The sequence below is a fragment of the Sciurus vulgaris genome, assembly GCF_902686455.1.
Source record: "Sciurus vulgaris genome assembly, chromosome: 12".
NCBI lineage: Eukaryota > Metazoa > Chordata > Mammalia > Rodentia > Sciuridae > Sciurus > Sciurus vulgaris.
In genome coordinates, this window is record NC_136473.1 from 103759096 (window position 1) to 103785838 (window position 26743).

A 26743-nucleotide genomic window follows, 5' to 3' on the forward strand; every position below is an offset into this window, starting at 1 on the left:
AAAAAGTGTGTTGAGCTCTTGTTGGATGAAATATTCTATAAATGTGTGTTATGTCCAGTTCATCTATAGTATATTTTAACTCTGTAGTATCTTCATTGATTTTATGTCTGGATGACCTATTAGTGAGAGGTTTATTAAAGTCACCCAGTATTATTGTGCTGGGGGTATGTGAATCTTTGTGGTGGGTAGTGTTTTTCTATGTAATAGGTGCTCTGATATTTGGGGCATAAATATGTCCTAATGTTTTATTTCTTGTTGGAGTGTTCCCTTTACCAATATATGTCACCTTTTCTGTTCGAATTTTCACTTAAAGTCTGCCTTGTTAGATATGATAGTAGGTACTCCTTTTTGCCTTTGGTTTGCATTTACACAGAATATCATTTTCCATACTTTCAATTGTTTTTATTTGACTCATGTCTTTTATTTACAATGTTTTTGTTTGCCTCATGTTCAGAATCTTCGTTTTTTAAATGCTTTTCCTTGTCCTGTATTTTCTTCCTTGGTTTATGCCTTACTTCTTTTAATTCATTGATTATTTTAACAATCAACTTCTAAAATTCTTTGTTAGGCATTTCATCCACTTTGATATCTGTGTATTCAGTTATTGGGAGTGGTTTATAAATTTTCGGAGGAGTCTTACTGGCGTGTTTCCTCCTGTTTTTAGAGGTTATATATTTTTTGCATGTCTGTTTTGATGGATTCCTTTTTCTCTCATGTGAGGGTGTTTTCGTTATTTCTTTACAATGTGACTTGAGCTGGGGGTTTATCTTACCATGAAAATATCTAATCAGTGTAATCAAAGTGCCAAGTTAAACTGCCAGCACTGCTTTGAGAGGAAAGAGTAACCACCAGTAACAGTGGCAACTTAGAGAAGAGCAGATACCAACACATTTGAAGATTTATTACTAATGATCTCCATAGTTCTAACCAATGATAAAAGTGGATGAAAATAATATAAAATAAAATTAAAAGCTAAGCATTACTGATAGTATACTTAATACTAAATCATAGTGGAAGAACAAAAAAGAGAAAAGGGAAGAAGAAAAAAAGGGAGGGTGGGGAGGTAAAATGAGGAGAGAATGATGAAAAGAAGGGAAGGGAATAGAGATGAAATGTAAGAAAAGAAGTATTAAGAAATAATGTAATTAATTGAAAAACCACATGAAATTTTTTGTGAGGGAAGACACAAAAAACACTACACCAAACAGCCAATCCAACAACAAGCAAATAAAAATTCAGGTTTTCTCCTTGTTGAGCTATTTAAAATGGAGACCCCCCCTTTCTGGGACTTTGATTTTAGGATCTCGCAGCTATGAGGAGGTTTGTGGGAAAGAATTATGTACTGCTCATTCATTCTCAACTCTGATCCCAACTGATCAGACTTGTCTGGGGAGTCTCGATGCTGAGGCCCATCCCTTCTTGCCTGCAGTGTTGGGGGGACAACGTCCATTTCAGAACAGGATCTACCCTCAATATCACTGAGTTTTTGTTTCCAAAGATGGTGGGGGTGGGGCCAACTCTATTAGGAAGTACTGGCCTGCTTCTCACCCTGGTAGCCTGTGGACTGATCCCAATGGTGCTACACCCCTGGTTCTGAGAACCTCAGTGTGTGCTGGGGCTAGGTAGGGGGAAGTGCCCAGGCTGTTTCAGCAGATCCTCCAGGCACTTTTTGGCATAGTGGAGGTGGTCAGGTCCATGGTGGGATTCTGCAGGCAGCATCTTTCCACCTGACCCAGACCTGAACTACTTTCATACCCAGTCAACCTTGCTCCTTGTAGATTCAGATTACCAATTTCACATGAAAGTGCCATTTGTTTTTCTCTGCTCTGCAAACCTGCTGATTGGCAGCCACAGTGTCTGTCACTTCTCAAAATTTCCCCAAAGTCCATGCCACAGTCTCACTCTTGAGACCAGGCTGACTCATGGTTTGGGCACCCTCTGATCCATTGAGGTGAAAAGCATAAGTGGCTGCTGGGTATTGGATACAAAAGAAAGTAAACCATAAAAAGTACCCCCACAGAGAAAGAAAAAAGGAAAACTGCAAGGATTTCTAATCTTCCATGCAGAAAATTTAAACAATGACTTTTTTTAGACTTCCCCGGTTTCACTAAATCCATTGGAAGTGCCAGAATGCTCCCCTACTGGCTTACTTCCAGCGTCAGAACCTCTATTTCTGCTCAAATTGTGATTTTGCTGCACAGCAGAGCCTGATTTTCTAAAACTCACTGGGAAACCTGCTTTCAGCTCCTTAAAGGGGAGCTTCCCCTCCCCCACTGGGGCATTGGATGGCAGCACTGGTACAGTCTATTCATTTCATTTTTTTTCTATTCTAAAACCCAATATTTCTGGGTTCCACTTGGGTGCTGGTTCTCGCATGGCATTCAGTACTTTCCCATGACTGTCCTATGTCATCATGTAGCCACAGAACTGCTGTTTTGATTCAGTCTTCGGGAGTAGCTACCATATGGTAGGTTCATCTAGTCCTCCATATTCAACGAATCTCTTCATTGCAGTTCATTTATTGATTTGCATATGTCGAACCATCCTTGCATTCCTTAGATGAAACCAAATAGATCATGGTGCATGAACTTTTTGATATGCTATTGAATTTGGTTTGCTACTATTTTCTTGAGAGTTTTTCATCTATGTTCATTAGGGATGTTGGTCTATGGTTTTCTATTTTTGTGTATGTCCTTGTCTGGTTTTGGTCACAGAGTAATGCTGGCCTCATAGAATGATTTTGGGTGGATTGTCTCCTTTTCTATTTTTTGGAATAATTTAAGGAGAATTGGATTAGTTCTTTAAAAGTCTGGTAAAATTCAGAATGGAAGTGATCCAGTCCTAGACTTTGGTGGGAGGCTTTTTGTTACTGATTCAGTTTAAATACTTGTTATTGATCTTTTCAGATTTCATGTCCTTATGATTTAATTTTAGTATATCATATATTCCCAGAAATGTGTCCATTTTCTAGGTTTTCCGATTTGTTAGTGAATAGTTTTTCATAGCAACTCCTAATGAGTCCATGTATATGGTATTGGTTTTAATGTCTCTTTTTAAAAAATTTTTATTTGGGGGGGCTCTATTTTTTTTGGTTAATATAGCTAAAGATTTATTGACTTCAAACCAAATCTTTGTTTTCTGGATCTTTTGTAGTAATTTTTTTGTCTCTATTATTTACTTCAACTCTGATCTTTGTTATTTCTTCCCTTTGATTAACAATAATACTAATGTTTGATTCATTTTTCTTTTGTGTATCTACTTTTTTGTGCTCTTTTTGCTTTCACATGCTTTTGTGATGATTTTATTTTTCATTTCTGTATGTTGGACTCCCTGAGGTATCTTTTTTAAGGCTGTAGTAGTCATTAATTACTTCAGTTTTTCCTTGTTTTGGAAGAATTTTATTTCTTTATCATTTCTAAAGGATGGCCTTTCTGGGTATAGTATTTTTGGTTGACAGATATTTTGTTTCAAGACTTGGAATATGTCATTCAATTCTTTCAAAGTATATAGGTTTGCTGAGAAATCTGCTGCTAATCTAATGGGGGATATCCTTATATATGGCTTCATGCTTTTCTCTTGCAGAGTTTAGAATTTTTCTGGTCTTATATTTTTGAAAGTTTGACTATAACATGTCATGGCTAAGATCTTTTCTGGTTATGTCTATTTGGGTTCTTATATGCTTCTTTATGTGGATCTTCATATCTTTCCCCAAATTAAGGCTATTTTCTGCTATTATTTTATTGAATATATTTTAAATGTCATTAATGTTTTACTCCTCACCTTTAGATAATTGATAATCTCAAAGTTTGGATTTTTTTTTTTTTTTTTTTTTTTTTTGCTTAGTCATGTCCCAAAGGTTTTGAATATTCTTCATTTTTCTTTTTTGTTTGGGATATTTCAACAGACTTTTTTCATCAAGTTCTGATATTCAGATATTCTTTCTTCCACTTGTCCTTATCGAGACTTCCAGATAGTTTTATTTGATTTATTTACCTCTTAATTTCCAAGTTTTGTTTGATTTTTTCAAAATTCCTATTATTTTGTTGAATTTCTCATTCATATCCTTCATTATCTTCCTAATTTCATCTAACCATTTGTATTGTCATGAATCTCATTGAATTTTTAAAAAAATATTCTTTTAAATTCCTTATCAGATATTTTATCTATATTGATTTCTTTGGGATTTGCTGTTAGAAAGTTATTACTTCCTTTTGGAGGTATCATATTTTTTTCTCATGTATATTGCTCTCCTATGTTGATATTTGTGCATCTGGTGGATTAACTATCTCTACCCTTTTTATGGGGTGACCTTCACAGTAAGCAACTTTCTTCTGACGATGTGTCTTGATGTCAGTTTTTTATTCCATGTTGGCTATATTTCCAGATGATGACTAGAGTATAATTTCCCCACAGCTTCTTTGGCTATGATTAATGAATTTGGGTAAAATGTGCCCCAAGACAGAATGAAGAGACCCATAGTCTCTGCAGGTCATGCAAGAGTGGGGACACTCCAGCAGTTCAGGTAGGTGTGGTGCAGAGAGCCATGGGTGTGGGATGCTCCCTGTGTGGTTACTTCTACAATGTGAGTGGTGGCCCCTATCAAGAGGTGAGGATTTCCTTTGACACTGTTGATGCTTTTTATGCTACCAGGACCTCTGGCACTGGCAACCCCAGTAGTTGTGAAGGGCCTGAAGCACTTAGACTCCAACTAGTCATTGGTGCAGGTCCAGATGCTATACAGGGAAAATAGTGGCAGGAACCACAGTACTCCTTCTGTGGTGCTCACACCCAGCCCTGAGAGCAGTGCATGGTCAGACAAGATGTGATGGCAGGACAGTGATGAAAATTGCATAGTGGGTGGCAGCAGGAACCATAGTGTTCCTCTCTACTAGTGGCAGTGCACACCTGGGAGTGGGGCTATGGTTGGTACTAGGCAAAGTACCTCTTGGTCCTCGAAAAACTCTTACTTTCAGATATTATATTTTATATAACATCCTTATGGTGATTTTTAAAATAGGTCCCATCTCTATTGAAATTCTCCATCAGTTAATGCTTAACATTTCCCCCCTCTTTGTGTATAATTCTACCTGCATCTTTACATTTATTGTATTGATTATTTTTTCTCTTGGGGGCGGATCACATACTCTCGTTTCTTCATGAATGCTTGCTATCTCATTTAAAAGAACATAGAGGCTGAAGTAAATGATGCTGATGTTCAAAAGTTACATATACTGCTTTTACTGTCCAGGTGCTATTTGGAGGTGGGGTCATTTTGAAATTGGTCTTGGTTTAGGCTGTTTTGGGGTCATTTACATCTAGTTTATCAAAGCTTGAGATAATTTGAGGAAAGGAACAGAATTTTTCTTTAGCAAGGCTTGGAATCCAAGAGTTTGTCTGGTCTTTTGGCTGTTGTTAGAATTTAACAGGCCATGGACTCTTGTGTCCCAGTTGTTCTTTTCCTGGGTCTCTTAATCCCTCCTTCAAGGACAGAAGCTACTGCTCTGTGCTCTGTTTAAAGCCTGGAAAGCATGTGTTCTTTCTCCGTGTTTTCATGCAGTAGTGCCTGTAATACTCCTACACAGGGTTTCTCCCTTGGTGGTTCTGCCTTTGTCCTAGCAAAAAAATGGCAGCAACTTCAGTGTTTTCAGTTTGCTTGTAATTCTTTCAAATGCCAGCAGGTGCCAGTAGGTTCCCTGAGCTTGCATATCAGCTGTTCTCTCTCAGCTTTCCTTCTGCATTCCAGTATGGAAGGTCACTAACTGGAGTTCAGTATTAGGCTTGGAATTGTCATGAAGTTTCTTTAGTTCTCCTGATTTCATCCCTAGATTTCAGCAGGTGCTTCCCACCTGAATTCTACCTCAGTCTTTCTTAACAGTACTCAAGAAAGGCCCATAGAAATGAATTGAGTATAGGTACAAATTCCCCTTGAGTTTGAAACTTCTTGGAATCCTCAAGCAGTATGCCAGCTCATGCTTGACTTTAAAATGTGTTATAAATTCATCTTTTTTGTTTCTTATCCTTTCTGCAATAGCTTCCTCCTCCAGCAAAAATGCAAGCATCTCTGGGTCTGTTCTCCCTTATGGAAGACTAGTGACTTTTTGGATTTTAGTTTGTTAATTTTTGCAACTTGTTTTCATTTTGTAGATTATATGATAGAAGCAACCCACCTAGTAAAGTTTTTTAGTTCAGATATTAATTGTTCTAGTATAATATCTAGATTTTCAGTTTTGTTTTTATCTTTGTGCTGGAATTTCTCCATTGGTTCACACTTCGTTTCCATCATTTTCTTGATATTATTGAATATGAGGTTAATAGCTATTTTTGGTCTTTGTAGGCTAATTCCAGTATCTATTCCTACTAACTGCTTTGTATGTAGATTTAAATCACATTTTATGCTTATTCACCTGTCCAGTGATTTTAAATTTTAATGTAATTTGATTTATATTATCCTGGTATAAATTTGCCATTCTTTTACATTGACACTATTCATGTCCATATGAAATTCCCTGTTGACAGATTCATCTTTCTGATTTTTAACAATAGTGTTACCACCTTTTCCCATATTGTTTCTGAATAAGGACTCTGTTATCATTCTTCTGCATATTTTTTTGTCCCCAGTCATAATGCCCTAGTGTATCTTTCTTCATGTTTCTCATGCTTGAGATTTATTGAGAGTCTTACATCTAAGAGTTTATGGTTTTCATTAAATTTGGAAAAATCATTTAGCTATATTACTTCAAAAATGTTTTCTGTGCCTCTTTCTCAACTTTTTCTCAGTGATTCAAATTAATGTAAATTAGATGATTGAAGGTCATTGACGCTATTTCTTTTAGTGTGTCTTTTCCTTTTTGTTTCTCTTTAGTTTCTATTTCTTTGTCTTCAAACTTACTAATCTTTTCTTCCACAGAATCTAATCTGATTTTGATTCCATATAGAGTTCTTATACCTCACACATTGTAGTTTATCTCTAAAAGTTCCATTTGGATTTTAAAAATGGTTTTCTTTGCTCTATTCAACATTTGTAAACCTCCCTCTCCCTACTTGGACAAATGAAATATATTTATAATAACTCATAATGTCCTTGTCTAGTAATTCTATTATTCATACCATTTTGTATCTGTTTCTATCAAGTTTCTCTTCACTGGACTCCAGTTTTCAATTTCTTGGTATATCTTTTGGTTTTTGGTTGTATGACAACCATTTGCATTTACCTGGTTTAAATGTTGGATACAAACATTCTTGTGCTTTGTTGTGGGATTTATTTGGGACCTATTTGATCTTTTTGAAGCATGCTCTTAAGCTTTTTTAGGGAGAAACTAGAGAAGCTTTAACCTAGAAATGTCTTTTCTCCAGTACTACAGTGATATCCGTATGAATGGTGAGATTTTCTCCTTTGGATAGTAAGAATATGAGCCCCTCTGCTCCTGTACACATGTTCTTTCTCAAGTATTGGTTGATTTCTTTATATAGCCCATTTGATCAGTTCACCCTTGGACTTGGGGTGAACTCTACAGTACTGTGGAGTTTTCTTTCCATGAAGATTTCTTCTCTCATTGTCACTTCAACTCTGGTTTAATTGGCTTTCCCAGTCTCAGATCTGTGTTAACAAAGGAATTTTCTGGTCTGTCTTGATCTTCTCTCTCTTGCACTACATCTTAGAAATTCTCCTCAGAAAGTAAGATAGTTCTTCCCTCTTTTCTTATGGATTACTTATGGTATTGATATTGATGACTTGGTATCCTATGTCTTAGAAAGTATTGTTTCATATATATTTTGCAAGATTGTAGTTGTTTCAAGTGAGAGGGTGAATCCAGTCCCTGATAGTCCATGTTGACTCAAGTGGAAATACATATTTTTAGAAAGTTGTGATGTTTTTATTAGTGTGCTGTTATACACAATAGTGGGTTCATTTTGACATAACCATACATGCGTGGCATATAATTGGCTCCATTTCTGTCCTCAGTACTTTCTCTTTCTCTCCCCTTCTCCCTCCACCTATTCCCTTTCCTCTACTCTACCGGTCTTCCTTCTATGTTTTCATTATTTTATTTTTAAATTGGTCCTTTATAGCTATGCATAAAGGTGGGATTCTCTGTGGCATATTCATATGCGCACACAGCAGTACTTGGTCAATTTCCTTCTTCAGCTCCTCCCTTTCCCTTCCCTCCTTACACCCCCTCAATTCCCTTCCTCTACTCCATTGATCTCCCTTCTATTTTCATGGGCTCCCCCACCACCTGTCTCACCCTTATTTTGCTCTGGCTTCTACATATGAGATAAAACATTCAACCTTGGCTTTCTGAGTATATTTAGATATAATTTCAAAAGTTAGATAATATTTTAAGGTATATATTAATATACGATCACTGATTTTTATCAGCTGTTTTAATTTTACTATTCTCTCTGTCTCCATTTCTGTATGTCTGTGTGTGTCTCATGTATTTGTACTTTTTCACGGAATTTTATTTTTGTAAGTAAGATGAACACACCCTGCTACATTATGCCTGTGTCAGTGTGTGTATACTAAGAACAAGGGCATTCACTCGAATAACCTGATTAGAGTTATAAAGCCCAGGAAATTTGATATTAATAATGCCCTCAGCTTATCCCTTTTATCAATTGTCCTAATAAATTCCTGTATAACTATTGATTGTTCTGAGTCTAGGATCAAATCCAGGACCCTGCATTACATTTATTTGTCACATCTTTTTAGTGTCTAATTTGGAATAGTTCTTCAGTCTTCCTTTGTGCTTCTTGACCTTGAATTTTTTAAGATTTGGAGTCAGTTGCTTTGTACAATGTTCCTCGATTTTGATTTGTCTGATGCTTCCTCTATGATTAGATTCAGGATATGCATTTTTGGCAAGAATACTACTGAAGTGATGGTGTATTCTTCTCAGTGAATCTTATTAGAAGGCACATAATGGCAGTCTATTCCCAAGTGGCTGTACTATCTTTAATGACTTGGATAGAGGTGTTTTCCAAGTTTCTCCACTTCAAAACATTAATCTTTGTAATTAGTAAGTCATTTTGATCAAATATTTTTAAGAATATATGAATATACACCTCTCATTAACTTTTAATCCACTGATTTTAGCTTCCATGTGGCAATTTTCTAACTCCACCAGTCTCTCTTTCAGTCAGGTTCTATTATAAGGAGCTAGTCGGGTTTCCATTATAATAATGAAATACCGAGATAAGTAACTTATACAAAGAGCAGCTTTATTGTGGCTTACAGTTTGGAGGTTTCAGTTCAGGGTCAATTGGCCCCATTGCTTTGGTCCTGTGGTGTCACAGCACATAGTGGTAGCACATGTGGAACAAAACCATTCACCTCTTGAGCCAGGGAGTGCAGAAGAGGAAGGGACTGGGGTTCCCCTTTAGCATTATGCCCCAATGGCCTAAGGACCTTCCACAGTGCTCCAGGATCAACACCTTGTGGCCAAGCCTTTAACATACATACCTGGAGGGGGGGGGCAATTCAACATCCAACTGTAAACTATCACCTCGCACTTTTATATTTTTATAGTGGTAGACTCACAGATTTTTTTATTTTATTAACCAAATTATAATGCATTTTTAACATTGTTTATTTTGAAACTCAAATTGTCCCAGATTTGACCAGTGGGGGACCTTACAGATATTCTGTGATCTTTTCAAATGTCTTCATGTTTCTTTGAATACTGCTTGGATTCTGGTACATTGAGGTATTTCAGGCTTAATTTGCACTATGTGGGAGAAAAATTTTGTATATATTAAAATTATGAATTAAGGTAATAATATATTCATTTGTTATAAATTAAGATTATTTATAAATTAGGAGTTTGATTATAATTTCCATGATAACCACTAAAAATTTCTTTAAATAATAGAATCAGAAATTCCCCAAATAAGGTAAACATTGTTATGAAAGACAGAGAAGGCGTTACATAATGATAAGACTTTCAAGAAGATATGACACTTACAAGCATAGATCCACCTGATAATAGATTCACCAAACACAAAAGTGAAATTGATTAAATTGGAAAGTGAAAGAGTCTGTTCAAATATCACAGTTGGAGGTTTCAATGCCACATTTTCACTATGGACAGAACAACTCAACTGCAAATCAGCAAGGAAACAGTAGACTTGAGCAATAGTATGAGCAAACTAAACCTAACAGATGTCTACAGAACGCTTTACCCAGCAAAGCAAAGTGAACATTCTTTTCAAATGCACGTGGATCATTGTATTTGCCCAACAGAACTGGAAACATGTTCACGTGAAAATTTGTACCTCGTGAATGTCCACAGCACCATGGTTCATGACATCAAAAAAGTAGAACTGCCCAAGTGTCTATCAGCTGATCAAGTAATGGGGCATTTTTCAAAAATTAGCTTTTAATTTTTTACAGACTGCATTTTGATTCATCGTACATAAATGGGGTACATAATTTCATTTCTATGGTTGTACACAATGCAGATTCATACCATTCGTGTAATCATACATGTACATAGGGCAATGATGTCTGTCTCATAGGGCATTTATAAATGTCATATGATCAGGCCATAAAAAGAATGGAGTATAGATATGCACAGCAACATGGATAAATCTTATGGACATAATGTTAAGTGAAAGGAGCTAGACCAAAACTCCACGTATGGTACATTTCCATTAAGAGGGAATGTACTGACTAGACAAATTCATAGAAACAGAATATTTGTGGTTGCCAGGCTCTGTGGTAAGGAGCGGGTGGGGGTAACTGCTTATTAGAGATGGGATTTCTCTTTTGTAGCAGTAAAATTATTCTGGAAATGTATAGTTGTGATGGGCATATGATACTGTAAACATACTAAAACCCAGTGAACACTCTAAGAGGACAAGTAGTGATTATTATGGTTTTTGAATTTGATCTTAATAAAAATTGAATTTTAAAAAAATAAAAATACAATCTTTTATATTTTCATTTCTGTCAGTTTTGTGTTAATCTGAGTTTTCCTCTATCTATCTATCCCTTTGCTATCATTTATCTTTATGATGAGGAACTTCTTTTGCTATTCTCTAGTATAGGTCTATTAAGGGGTGAATTAGGTAACTTTTTTCTTCATGAATATTTTGTCATTTTAAGGAAATTTTCACTACTTATGATTCTGAGCTGAACTTTAAGTGTATTTTCTGCTCATTTTTAAATTTCTTTTTCTTCTGAGACTTGAAGTACAAGGGTGTTAGGCAGATAGATATTTTACCACATACCACTTAATCTCTGGGGTTTATTTTGTATCAAATGTGTTTTTCCTAATTTTCCTACTACATTATTTGTGGTGATACAACTTTAAATTTACTCTTCTTATTCCTTCCCCCATATACTATTAATGTAATCCATTTAAATTTTTCATTTTGGTGATTGTACATTTTAATTCTGGCATTTTTACTTTAGTCTTTTTTTATAATATCCATTTCTCTGCTGAGATGCCTCATACAATCATTTAAGCCCTGGACGTATTTAAAGTAACAGATTTTAAAATCCTTATTGGTTATCTATCACCTGAGTCTTTGGAGCATCAGTTTTTTTATTGAATACTTTTCCTGACTCTGACCACATTTTCCTGAGTCTTTATATGTCTAATAATTTTTCATCTAAATTGGCCACTGTTGGTATGACATGGTTTAGAGACGAAATTCTGCTATCTTCTATTGAATGTTGATTTTTGTCTTGACAGAAGTTAATTGGCTGAGTCTAAACTCCACACAGTGTTTGTTCCCTGTCGTGCCCAAAGCTGAAACATCCTCTCCAGCCTCTAACTGCTTTCCCCCAGGTTCCCTGTGCGGTTACGTTTCAGCGGTAAGCCAACACCTGGGCAGAATTATATTTGTATTTAGGGATGTGCCCCTCTTTGAGGCCCATTGTTGCCATAATAACCCCCTAACTCTCTAACTGCTTTGCCACCTCCAATCTCTTCCCCTGGTCCCTCAAGCCAGTAATGCTAGAATTTTCTTCAACTCTGCATCATACCTTCAGGAGGTGGCTTTTGGTGGAAAGCCACATGTAGGAAAACCTAGCCCAAAGGATGCTGCTCCTTTCAGGGTGGATTGCTCAGGCTTCTGTCATAGAGTTCCATGGACCCGGGGCTTATGCAACACATGTTCATTGTCCCATGTTTCAGTCACGGAGGCCGAAAGTCAAACGTGTTGGCAGGCTAGTTCCTTCTCAGGGCTGTGAGGGAGAGACCCTCGCTCCTGATGTCAGCTGGCGGGCTTGTGCATTGTTTGGATTTTACAAGCATCACCTGAACTCTGGCCTTCATCTTTACCTGGTGTTCTCTTTTGTGCGTGTCTGTGTCCAAATGTCCCCTTTTATAAGAGACTGATCCTATTGAGTTAGAGCCCACCTAATGACTTCATTTGAACTTGACTGTCTCTGTAGAGATCTTTTTTTCCACATGAAGTCCCATTCTTAAATACGGGAGGTTAGACTTCAATTTATTGCTCTTGGAGGGACAGAATTTAATTCTAAGTCACTGTCTAGTGCCTTCAAATATTTTGTCCAGGTTTTACAATGATCATTTGTTTATTTTCTGTCAGATTAGAAGTTGGCATTTGCTTATATATATCTTATTATTTATTTATCATATATATCTTATACATATAATTATATATATCTAGAGACATATATATATATATATATATATATATATATGTATATATATAAAGATGTATGTATAGGATTTATTCTCTTAGAAAATTTAGCCCAGGGGTGCTGCACTACTGAGCTACATCCCAAGTTCTTTTTATTTTTTTTATTTCGAGACAGAGTCTCACTAATTTGCTTAGGGTTTTGCTAAGTTGCTGAGGCTGAACTTGTAATCCTCCTGTTTTAGCCCCCTGAGCCTCTGGGATTACAGGTATGTGCCACTGTATGTTTAATACTTTTTATTGTAGGTACACAATTGTGGTAATATGTGGTAGGGAGTAGGGTTTACATTGGTTTTCTTTATACAATGTTTATTTTGTTCCAGTGGATAGTTAAATATTGGCTTATCTTGAAACTTTTGGACTTGGTTTTATGCATTTCTTGGGCATTTATTGCATTTTATGTATCTTTTTAAATGTCTTTATTATTCATATTTTTCCAACCTTACTGAGGTGTCAGAAATAAATGAAAATTATATATATTTAAGGTGTACAATGTGATGATTTAGTATGTACATCATCAAATGATTACCAGAATCAAATTTAATTAACATATTCATCACTTCATGTAGTTACCTTATTTTATTTTGTTTTTAGCAGAAGTGCTTAAGATTTATTCTCTTAGAAAATTTCTCTTAGAAAAAGTTTACCAAAATGTATAAATGCATTCTGTCATGTACAACAAATTAAACAAATTTTTTTAAAAAATATACTATTAATTATGATAAAATGCATTTCTCTTAACTGAAAACTGATTGTTGGACCAACATTCCCTTCAACTCCTAGCCCCTGGTGGCTACCCTTTTACTCTCTGCTTTTCTCGTTTGCTGTGTTTAGATTCCACATATTAAGTGTGGTCACACAATGTTCGTCTTTCTGTGTCTGGCACATTTCACTTGGCATCAGACCCTCCAGGTTCTACGTTGGTGCAGATGGCAGATTTTCCACCTTTTTATGGTTGGATAATATCGCATTGGAAGTGTTCATACATGCATGTATATTTATATCTATCTATCCGTCTGCCTGTCTGTCTATCTGTTGGTCCTGTATCCATCATCCCTGTGGACACTGAGGTTGCCTTCATAGCTGTGGCTGTTCTGAACTTGGAAGCACTCCTTCAAGACGCTTCCTTTCCTTCCTGCGCACCTAGGCTTTGGATCATTGGATCACATGTGGTTCTATGTGTGCTTGTTTTGGGGAGCCTTCACCCCGTTGGCATAAGGGTGGTACCAGTTTGCATTCAGCCTGTGGTGTACAGGGGTCACCCTTTCTCCAGACCTTTTTCATAATTGCCACAGTAACAGGTGATATCTCTTCATGGTTTTTGTTCATATTTTCCTATTTCCCTGATAATTAGTGATGTTGTATACCTTTCATATTGACCATTTGTATGTGTTTTCTTTAAAGAAAATGTCTTTAAAGCCTTTTCCTGTTTTTTTTTGTTTTTTTTTTTTTTTTTTAATAAGGTTGGTTATCCTCTTTTGATATTGAGTTGAATGAACTCCTTTTATATTTTGGATATGAAAGCTTTATGAGATAGATGATTTATAAATATATTCTCCCATTCTGTAGGTTGCCTTTTATTTTGTCAGTCCTTTCTTTACTGTGAAGGAGCCTCTTAGTTTGATGCAGTCCACCGGCTTATTTTTGGATAGGTTATCTATGGTTTTGGTTTGATATTCAAAAATCACTACCATGGCCAATGTCAGGGACATTTTCCTCTATATTTTCTTCTAGCTTTAGGCTTGATATTTAAGTCTTACATGGCTTTAGGTCTTACATGACTTTATGTCTTACATTTAAGTCTTTAATCTATTTTGAATTAATTTTTGCATATGGTGTAAGATTGGGATCCAAATTATTTTGCATATGGATTTATTGAAAACTACTCTTTCCCTATTGTGTATTCTTGGCACCCTTATCAAAGATTAGTTGACCATATATGTATGGATTTTTTTCTGGGCTATTTCATTAGTTTATATGTCAGTCTTTATGCCATACTGCTTTGATTACTATAGCTTTGTAATCTGATTTGAAAGCAGGATGTGTGTTGCATTTACCTGTGTTTATCTTTGGTTCCGTAATAATTTTAGCTTTTAAAATATTCTTTATAAAAGACCATTGGAATTTCATTGAATCTCTGGGTCCCTTTGGAATATATTAGCATTTATACGATCTAAATTCTTCTAATCTATGAACATGGAATATCTTTCCATTTATTTGTGTCTTATTCAATATCTTTCATTACTATCATAATTTCAAGCATATAGATATTTCACATCATCAGCTTTTTTGGTGCTATTGTAAATTTAATTTCTTTTTGGATAGTTTATTGTTAGTGTGTACAATACTAGTAGTTTTATATATTGGTTTTGTATCCTACAACTTTACTGAATTTGTTTATCAATAGTAACAGCCTGTTATGTCTTGAGGATTTTCTATTCATATGATAATATCATGTGCAACAGAGAAAATTTAACTTGTTCCTTTGTAATTAGGGTGTAATTGTTTTTTCTGCTTAATCCTTCTAATTAGGACTTCTGGTAATATACTTAATAGAAGAGGTCAACATGGACTTTCTTGTCTCGTTTTTGATCTTAGAGGAAAAGCTTTCGACTTTTTATACTTGAATATGATGTTAATTGTGGCCTTGACATATATGGACTTTATCAAGTTGAGGTGTTTTCCACTTATATCTAACTTAAGAGTTTTTATCATGAAAGGATATTAAATTTTCTCTATCTATTAGATGATTTTAAAGTTTTCATCTTTCACTTATTAATGTGCTGTATAACACTCATTGATTTGTTTATGGTGCATTCCCCTTTGATCCTAAGGATAAATCCCACTTGATTATCGTGTTCCTTTTAATGTTTGGGTCCTTGCATTTTACATATCTCTGATTTGCCCTTTTGCTGAGGAAGAGCCTGTAATCTAGGCCTGCTGTCCACAGACTAAGGCTAATGGCCTAAGCTGATCTGTACACTGTTTTTGTCTGGCCCACAAGATATAAATGGTTTCTACCTTTTTAAAAGTTGAAGAAGAAGCAAATCAATAAGGAAAAAGAGGAGGAAACAAAGGAGGAGGAGGAAGCATGATAGTTAGTATGGCCTGCCATCTCTAAATATTTGCTGTATGATTCTTTTTAGAAAATGTTTCTGGTCCCTCTTCTGGAGCTGGGTACTTGCTTCTGAGTGCAGAATGCAGAAGTGCTCAGTGAGGCCTGTCCACCCTGAGTGGCTGGAACTCCCACATCTCCCAGCACTCCATGACCTCCCCATGCATGGCTTTGCCCTGCTGCCGCCACTCTTTGATGGGCCTTGTAGAATGTCACCATGGGTGAGTTCAGTCCAACCCTTGGCTCAGGACTGAAGATGAACCTCCCTTCAGAACTAGAAGCTGGATGGGTTTTGCTCCTCTTGGAACCAGACACACAAATTCCTGCTGTCAGCTGCCTTCTGCCTTCCTGGCAGTAGGCCTCTGTTCTGCTTCCAGTCCCCCCTCTCTGTCCTTTGGTTCACTGGACAGAGCTGGTATGAACCTGGTTTCAACTCATGTTTCTCTTCTCTCAGGGCTTGCAGTTCTGCTCTGCCTATTGTTCAAACCTGTAAATAGCTACCTCAAATGTTTTGCCAGTTTCATAGTTGTTTGGAGTAAGATGGCAAGTCCAATTCTAGTTATTTTAACTTGTCCTAAAATGAAAGCCCGTATTTTACTTTTAATATCCATGCAAGTATAAGAGATGGAAGTCTCATGCTGACAAATAGCAAATGGTTGAGAGTAACAGCTCCCTCTCCCCCAGCGCACATAAAGTAGGAAGTGTTAAAATGCTGGAACCTCAGGGAAAATACAGTATAGAAACAATCTCCTTAGAAACGCAGGGAAACGCAGAGACGACTGTGTGTCTCAGCCTGGCTTCTCGTCCCTTGATATATTTTGAGCCGAGGCCTGGGAATCATAATGGTAACTAGGTTCTTGTCCTGAAGGATACCAAATTAAGGAATCAACATGAAATTCAGTCCCATGCTGGTGACATTCTGAAGATGATTGGTATAATCAAAGATAAAACCATTCTTGAGGAATAAATCCCTGACCTTGGCTGTACTTTATTTCTGTGGCTAGAGCTATATTGAAGATTAAATAAAAATTTAAATTCTATAGCACAAATAAATAATCCACCCTGGGCAACCAACATCAGGAATTAGAAAAAAATATTGAGTTATTGAACTAGCTGAGATGTATATCTAAAATGATTAAATAAATGAAAGAAAGAAGAAATCGAAACATAAAAGTAAGACACTATGAAAAAATGACTAAGCATTGTCAAAAACAAATTACTTAAAGTTTTCAAATAAAAAAAGACATTGGTATAAGATGAAACTGAATAGTTTGGATCAGTAAGAAGTTCCTGCATGGGCAAAGGGAGAATTATCAAAATACAGAAAGAAACAACAAACAAACATTCCATGTGATAAAAAAAAAATACTTGAAGAGCTGCAATCAAGGTCAAGGTCAAGAGATGCAGAGAAGAGAATATCCTCTTTAACATGATAAATCTAACACTGCTGAAATCCATTAAATTGATAATGAGTAAATTTTAAAATCGTAAACACAAAAGGGAAAAAGAATTGGGGAAAAGAAGATCAGTAGAGCAGTGTGCTGGAGAACGGTGTTCTGTAACTAATGTCTGTGGAGTAAGTAAAAATGAAGAAGCCAGTCACACCACAGAACCTCAGCAAGCCATTGGAATTGGAGGTATCACACACACCCAAGGGCAGTGATGTAGGGAGGACACCAGGAGGGGGTTTGGAACATCCTTGTAAGAAGCAGTTGGCCCTTTAGGTTCCTTTCCCCAGCTGACAAGCAGTGATGTTTCCTTTCCTGGGCGACCAGGAGGAGGCTTATTCTCTAAGAGATTGTGTAGAGCAAGTGTGGGCTAGGAATAGGGTGCAGCTGAGGGTGCATGGATGGTACAGAACACGTGGATATTAATGACAGTCTACGTAAAGGGAGCCGGGGTTCCCGCTCAGCTACCAAAGCAACAGCAGTTGGTATTGTGCCCTGTGGAGGAACACGGTCCTGTGCCTAGTGCTGTGTCCTCTGGCCCTCAGCTGGATGTGCCTTCTGTTCCTCACTGAGTAACACCCTTAGCTGTTTAACTACCCCGGAAATGAAGCTTTAGCTTTAGCCTATCTTCCAATGTGGCAGGCATTTCAGCAACTACAGCACCCAGATCCAATCCAGTCACTCGCGGTCATAAAGGCCCCACAAATCCCTTCCTTCCATGCCCAGACTCCAGTGTCTCCAATACACTTCACCAGTTAACCCTCATTCAATTTCTTTTATTCTTTCATGGTTCCAATTCCATGATGAACAGGAACTGGGCACTGGTGAGAAAGAAAAGGAAAATCAGTTTTATGTATAAAACTGTTATGAACCATCTTCTACACATGTTTTCATTCTGAGAAAGTTGCTACGAGTGGTATTTCTGGGTCATGAGATAAATATATGTTTATTCTTATAATAAACTGCCAGATATTTTCCCGGAACTGGTTATACCATTTAATATTCCAACCCCAAAACACAAAATTTCTTGGTTGCTGGCATTGGGTATTGTCTGTCTTTTTAATCTTTAAATAATTCTGGTGGTCTCATGCTTTCATTTCATGGTGATTTCAGCCCATTTCCTTGAGGGCTAATGATATTGAGCACCTTTTCATATGTTTATTGGTCTTTAATATATCTTTTTGTTGCAATGTCTATTCAAATATTTTGCTTCTTTCTTATTAGATTATTTTATTTTTATTAATAAGCTGGAGGAATTTTTATATTGACTAAAACATTCTTTGCCAAATATAAGTTTTTACAAATATCTTCTCCCACCTTGTGACTTGCATATTTTTTCTTAATATTTTTTGGATGAGCAGAAATTTTTAATTTTTTTAAAAAATATTTTTTTGTTGTAGATGGACACAATACCTTTATTTTATTTATTTAGTTTTTTTAATGTTGCACTGGGAATTGAACCCAGTGCCTGATATGTGCTAGGCAAGCACTCTACCACTAAGGCACAACCCCAGCCCAGAAATGTTTAATTTTGATAGTCTAATTTATTAATTCCTTTTGAATAATTGAGTTCTGTGTCCACTGTAAGAAAATTTTACTTACCTAAGGTACAATCATATACTCTTAATACTTTTAACATTTGCCCTTAGAAATAGGAGTAATTGTAAATTAACTTTTACAATATTATTTGAGGTTGGGGTCAAGATTTACCTTTTCCATATGTGCATGTCTAGTGTTCATTATTTGTTAAGAAGAAATTCCTTATTACATTGGATTTTTTGATATTTTACCAAAAATTAAATGACCATGTCTGTATATATTTCTGATCTATATTCTGTTTCATTGAATCAGTTTACTGATTCTTAGGCTAATACCACATTTTTTTATTATGATAGCTTTATAAGTCTGAAATAATACAGTGAAAGTTATATAACAATTTTTTTCAGCATTGCTATTAATTCTTAGACCTTTCCCATTTCATATCCATTTTAGTATCAGATTATCAATTTCTACAAATAGATCAGCTGAAATTAGGATTGGAATTGTCTTAAAATAATTGGTAGAAAATTGTAATAAGTTTAAATTTATGGAGAATTAACATTTTTATAACATTAGTACTCTAATCCATGAACATGGTATATCTTTCCTTTTATGTAGGTCCCTAATTACTCAGTAATGTTTTGTAGTTTTCCCATTATAGATATTATATTAAATTTATTTTTAAGAATATAATTTTTGTGTGGTGCTGGGAATTGAACCCAGGGCTTCATGCATGCCAGGCAAGCACTTTACCACTGTGCTATGTCCCCAGCCCAAGAATGTCATAATTTTTGATGATATTGGAAGTATAGATATTTTAAATTCAATTTTATTATTGCTGTAATGATGCAGAATACAATTTATTTTTGCATATTAATTTTGTATTCTGCAATTTTTCTAAATGTTTATTAGTTCTGTTAGATGCTTTGCAAATTTCCTAGAGTTTTCTGTGTAACAATGATGTTATCTGCAAATAGAAAACTTTATCCTATTCTTATTTTTAAGCCTTTTCTTTTCTTTTCTTTTCTTAATGCTCTGACTATACCTTAAAGTAAAATGGTAAATAGGAACGGTGAGAGTAGACATCTTGTCCTTGTTTATAATCATATACACCAAGTTTTAATCATCAAGTATGATGATACATTTTTGTTTTTCAGAGATATCATTTATTACATTAATGAATTTCCCCTCTGTTCCTACTTTGTGAGAGTTTTTAAAAATATGAATTGACATTAAAAGTTGACAAATATTTGAGGAAGATGGGGAATTATTGGTCAATGGATACAAAGTTTTAGTTAGGATGAAAATATTATGGAGACCTATTGTACAGTGTGGTGACTATATTGATAATAATGTAATGCATACTGAAAAGAGTAGATCTTAAGTGTTCTCATCACAAAAAAATGATAACTATGTGAAGTGATACATGTTATCTAGCTTCATTTAATCATTTCCCCACGTGTACACATGTCAGAACATCACATCACACATGATAAATATATATAATTTTATTTGTGAATTATACCTTAATAAAACTGAGAAAAATAAAAGCAAAGTAAGAAAGAAACAAAACTCAAATTCCTTCCCCCCAAAAAAATTTTTCAAATGCTTTCTTTAAATCTATTGAAGTGATATATATATTTTGTCTCAATCATTTTATTAATATTTTTGAATCACAATGATTTTTACTGCAATATCCTATTTATACATTACAGGATCCACTGGAGGGACAGAAGGAGAGAGAGAGAGAAAGAGAAAGAATATGATATTTATGAGAGATACTGATAAGTCACTATTTCTCTGTCTCTGTCTCTGTCTCTGTCTCTGTAATGTCTTTTTCATGTTCTGGTATTAGTACTATTCTGGTCTCAGAAAATTAGTTGGAAAGAGACCTCTTTTTTTCTGAAAGATTTTGTAAATTTGATTCAACTTCTTCCTTATTGATCTGATAGAATCACCAATAAGGGCTTGGATGGATGTTTCCCAAAGCTTCATGTATAAGAGGTTTGTCTACAGGAGTGCTATTGGGAAGTAGTGGAAGCTTTAGCAGTAGTGACCTTGTGGAAAGTCCTTAGGTCATTGGGGCATTCCTTTGAAGGAGATTGTGAGATACTTCTCTTCCTCTTTCTCTCCCTTTCCTGAATTGAGATGCAAGTGGTTTATAGTCCCATGTGCTTCTGCTGTGATGTGATGCTCTTGCTAGAGGCTCATAGTATTGAGACCACCTTATCTAGGACCTCCAGAACTGTGAGCCAAATTAAATTTTTTCTCATTATAAGTTAACTACCTCAGATATTTTGTTATAGTATTCTGAAGCTGACTAATACATCCCCTGAGTCTGGAATTTTCTGTATGGAAATTTTTTTGATAATAATTTAAATTTATTTCTGTTGTAGTTTAGATATGTGGTGTCCCCCAAAAGTTCATGTGTGAGACAATGAAGAAAGGCTTAGAGATACAATTATTGGGTTATGGGGGCCTTAACCCAATCAGTGAATTTATCCCCTGTTAGGGATTGACTGAGTCATAACTGAAGGCAGGCAGGTTGTAACTGGAGGAGGTTGGTCTCTGGGGGTGTGCCTTTGGGGTTTCTATTTTGTTATGGTAAGAAGAATTCTCACTCTGCTTCTGGTGTGATGTCCCCAGCCACTTTCCTCCACCATGCATCTCTGCCATAATGTTCTGCCTTACCTCAAGCCATGAGGAATGGAGTTGGCCTGAGACCTTGGAAGCCATGAGCCCCCAAATAAACTTTTCCTCCTCTAATTATTCTTGTCAGGTCTTTTGATTGTAGCAGTAAAAAACTGACTAAAACACTTTGACAAAAGATATATAGTTCTTCTAATTTTCCATTTCATCTTGTGTCAATTTGGTAAAGTTTATTATTTGAAAAATTTTTTCATTTCACTTAAACTATAGAATTTTTGGCATAAAATAGTTTATAAATCACCCTTTGTCCTTATGAATGTGTGTTCAATTTTTAGTGAGCACCCCCTTTCATCCCTTATATTGGTGATTTGTGTTGTCTCTTTCTTTCTCCATAGGTATACCCAGGGCTTTGCCAAGGCAGTGAAATTGGCACTACCACTAACTTTGGCTTTGTTGTTTCTTTCTATTTTCTATTATCACTTTAATTATTTCCTTTCATTACAATCTTAATCATCATGCTTCTTAAATTTTACTATAATAAATGTAGAAGTAGGTATTCCTCAATTTTAAAAATATAAGAATTAAATGAGAAAATGTTTTCTGGTACACAGTACTAAAGAAATGTTACTCATTCAAATTGCCTGGTACTTCCTGTGAGGATTTCCTCTAAATTTCTAGTTAAGAATAATTGAAAATAAATATTTTCTTTCTGTATTTATGGGGGAGAAATTATAATCAAATGGAGAAATAAATATTTTGAAATCTTTATTGGATAAAGTCACAAGCATCCGTAAGACAGTGTTCTCTTCAAAATGGAGGTAAAACTGTTGCTACCTGGGTCAGGCAGTATTTCCCTCAGTGGTAACCTCAGTTGCTCACTCTCAGATGAGAACGTTTTTGTAGAAATGGGCTGAGCTCAGAATCCCAATCTCATTTGGACACCTTGAAAGAGATCAGCTGGGGGTTGAAGAGAGGTCTGGATTTGTGGGACCCAGTACCTAAGAGAGCCTTGAAGACTTAAGGCCGAGCAGGGGAGGTGGACAGGATCACTTCTTGTTATGTGGTGTGCCCGTGGGAGGCACAGGACCTTTTGCTCTCTGTGACCCAATCTGTGACATAGATGATTACATCCACGTTGGAGGCGAGTGTACCCAAGGTCATAGTCAGTGGTGTGATGAGATTCAGGTTTAGGACTCTGAGACTCGAAGCCCATAAGGTTTCACTCGGCCTCCAACGTGGGAGGCCATCACTGCTCCAAGCACCCGTACAGCGTCAGAGGGTCATGCCAGTTGGAGGGCAGTTAAGCAAACCTGATCGTGCGCATCTGCAATCTCTCAGGCTTTAAAATCTTTTATGATACAGAGTGAAGAAAAGCTCTGCTGAACCTCCAATAAGATTTTAGAAGGGCGGTGGGTATTAGAAAACTCATATACAGCAAACGATTATAGATCTCCAAATTTTAGTTTTGTTGGGAGGTAATGAGAGTTTAGGGAGTTTTGAAAATCCCCAGGAAAGTAAAGATTGACCTTGATTTATGCACTGGGTGCATTAAGTTGAATATAAAGCTGATATTTGTTTATCACATCTCTTTTGACGTAATTGTGAAGCTTTGCTTCCATTAGGAAAACACACACACTGAAATTCAAGGTCTTGAATACAAGCCCTAATAGAAACAACTCTTAAGCATCCTACATTCACTTCAAAGAAGCATTTTGTCTCTGTCAATATGCAGTCCATAGTGCATTTAATTCTCTGAGGAAATCTCTGTAAGCATTTTGCTAAATGGGTAATCAATTCACCTGCTTTGGCCCAGTTCAATGAAAGCTCGACTGTAGGAACGCAGACACTGCCGCCTGCAGTGGAGGTGGCTGAGGGGCTTAGCAAGGGGAGACTCAGGCGGGACCAGGGCAGGAAGGGCAGGACAATGGCAGAGGGACAAACATTAGGCACTTCCTCCCGCTGAGTCCTCTGCTGCGTGTTACACACTGCTGATCTCATTGCTCATTTCTCCCTCCCTCTCTCTCTCTCTGCCCAGCCTTCTTTCACGCTCATCTCTTTCATAGGCTACTTGGATTGTTCTGATGGAGTCTTCTACATACCTTTTGGCTGTGACATTGCTCTAGAACCCATGACCAAGAAGGTGCTTTTTGGACTCTTTTCTTTTTTTTTTTTTTTTTTTTTTTTTTTCAGAGATGGAATGAGCCATTCATTTATTCAATAATATTTTCAGTATCAGGCACTATTCAAGGTTATGGAACATAGCAGTAAAATAGAAAGAAAGCGAGAAAGATCACGCACATGCCCACAGAGATTTCATTCTTGGCAGGGGATGGAGAGGCATTTATAATTTAAAAAGTAAATTATATAGTATGTTGAGATGGCAAGCGCTGTGGGAAGAACAGCGGAGGACCAGCGAGATGGGAAGTCCGAGGCTGCAGTTTAAAGGGGGCTCCAGGGGGGCCATGCTGAGGAGCAGAGGTGCTGGAGGGCAAGCTGTGCTTCTCCCTGGGAAGTCTGCAGAGCAAAGAGCCAGGGCAGGCTCCCAGGGAGGGAGCACAGGAGTCCTCCCGAAAGGCGGGGCCGTGCACAGGTTGAAGTGGACAGAGCAGGTCCGAATTTTCCAGTGGAGTCGCCATTGAACTTTTATGTGTAGTTTCTAACTATTTGACAGTCGTCTGTTAATACTAATGACCCATGAATTGATTCCAAAGGGATTCCCCGAGGAACTCTTACAAGATCAGAAAGCACATGGGTTATGAGACCCAGGAAGAACATTTAGCAGGTCGTTGGACCATCAGAGAAGGTTCGGGAAGTGGACATATCAGTCTTATCACCAGCATTTTGTAAATGTGTGCACGTCAATTCAATCAAAAGACTGTACCCTCCAGAGGGTGGAGAGCGGGCGAACCTGCAGACTTATTAGGATTGAGAACACACCTTTTCTGTATTTTGAAGGGTCTTTGTCCCTTCCCAAATTTTACTTTCAGCCGATGTCCCAACCTTGTGCCCAGGTCATGGAGTCTGGTCTTTTCTTCTTCACCACTGACTCTGCCTCCACCTAGGCTGGTCTGCTGGTCTTTTTTCCTTTCTTCTTTCTCCCTGACCAGCCTCCACCCCTGGCATTCTTTGATATGACTCCCCAGTTTTTCTCCAAAGAAGCTGAAGATTTTCATCATTAGTTCTCCTGCCCTCCAAAGACACCAGGGGGTCTGGTTGGTCTGCTTTCATGGGTAGCTGTTGGATACCCAGATCCTGGTACTGCCAGGCACCAAGTAAGCCTTCCATAATATTTCTACCTGGAATCAAAGTTAGTCCTTCTTTGTCTTAAAGCAAAATGAATTTCCTTTTACTGGCCTCCAAAAGTAGGACAGCAGGTCCTGTGTGGGTGATGCACCCTTCCTTCCTCAACGTCTCGCCTGACGCCTACTTTGCCCTTTTTCTTCTTCTCCTGGAAGTGACCCCTTCTGCTGCCACGCCTTAAAGTCCCACCTCTGTCAAGCTGCCCATCTCTCCTCTTCCCCAATCAGAGGGCCCATTACCTCAGGGGACAACTCTTCTCTTGAGAAAGGAGGGAAATAATCCGACTGAAGGAATCGAATTTCCTATCCCAATAATCACATTTGAGCCCTCCTGGGGGAAGGGTCTGAATTTTCAAAAGAGGGAGGAAGCTTGTTCATCTACATAGGATTTTTATCTTGAAAATTTCATGAAAAGTTACTAGTGCATTTTAAAAGAAGCAAGGTCACTTGGGAGAATTATTGTCCATTTGCTTTTATTAGGGAAGGACTAGTTCCTTAGATTTTTTTTTCCCTCTGTGTGAGTATGTATATGAACCTCTCTTTTGTCCCTTCAAAATCTTTTATGTGCTCTGAGTCTCATCTTGGTTATTTTCAAACAGCAATTCCAAGGTGTCTGTCTTGCAGCTGAGGAATTTCTGAGTGACACTTCCCATCAGGTGTGCAAGAGCCTCTGACCTACCTCCCTGATTGTCCCACATCAGTGCTGTGAGGGCCAAATGAGGTTCTCTGATTATGGGGTAGCAGGTGATCCCAGCCAGTGAGTAACTTCCTTTCACTCAGCATGTTCTTTAGCTAAAAACTCTTATTTTCAAGGGCAATTCAAGGGGCAAAGGATATAGGGACAAAAGTGTAGCTTGGCAAATCAGCAGTCCTGTTATTTGATAGAGAACTGTTTCCACTGGTTTTGGAATCAGGGCAAGACATAACTCTCTGGAAGGGCCTGGCAAGCCTGAGGTACTGCAGTGGTTCTCTAAACAGTAAGAGCATTCTGAAAACAGGCCTGGCTGGACAGGAAATGCAGACACTTTCAAATTACTTCAACTTCTCTGGTTTCTTGCCAGATTGATTTCTTTCATTAGGGGAAGTTACTTTCATCTACATACCATCTAGCCTTAGGAGGTAAGAGACTGATTTAGTGATCTTCATTTAGGAGCATCCTGAATTTTCAGGAATTTATCGCTTAATATTCGAAAGCCCATGTGTGACGTTTGGATTAATCAACTTGATTTGGGTATGTGTCTTTTGTGGGTTATCCCTCACATTGAGACTGAAACACAGTTTGGAATTAATGGTGCCACCATCTTGGACATCAAACCTAAAATTAACAGATTTGAAAACAATTTTCAGCATGATCCCCAGTTCAAGACCTATTATCGCTTCTTTCCTATTTTCTCTTCCTTAACCTCCTTAGCCTCATATTCTGGACCCTAGACCAAAGGTTTCCTGACTGTTTCTCTCTTTATTATCTTTCTAATATCCCTAATTTAGACATCACTGCTCCATCTCTATCCCCAGACAAGAGATCCTGGATTGTGGGGGTATTTTCATGAGCATTAGGTGTGCTAGTCCTCTTTTTATCACTGTGATCAAAATGCCCAACAAGAGCAATTTAAAGGAGGAGAAGTTTATTTTGAGCTTATGTTTTCAGAGATTCAGTCCATGAGCAACTAACTCCATTGCACTGAACCTGAGGTGAGGCAGAATATCATGGCGGAAGGGATGGCAAGGGAAAGCTGGTCAGTTCATTGCAGTGAGGAAGGAGAGGGGAGAGGAAGAGACAGTGAAGAGGAGATGTAGGGAGAGAAAAGGAGAGCCAGGAAGCCAGGGACAGGATGCAATCCACAAGAGGATGCCCCCAGTGACCTACTTCCTCCAACTCTGCCCTACCTTCTTATAATTGCCACCTACTCATCAAATGATTAATCCATCAAGTGGATTAATCCACTGATGAGGTTATAGCTCTCATAGTCTAATCATTTCACCTGTGAACATTACTGCATAACACGTGAGATTTTGGGGGG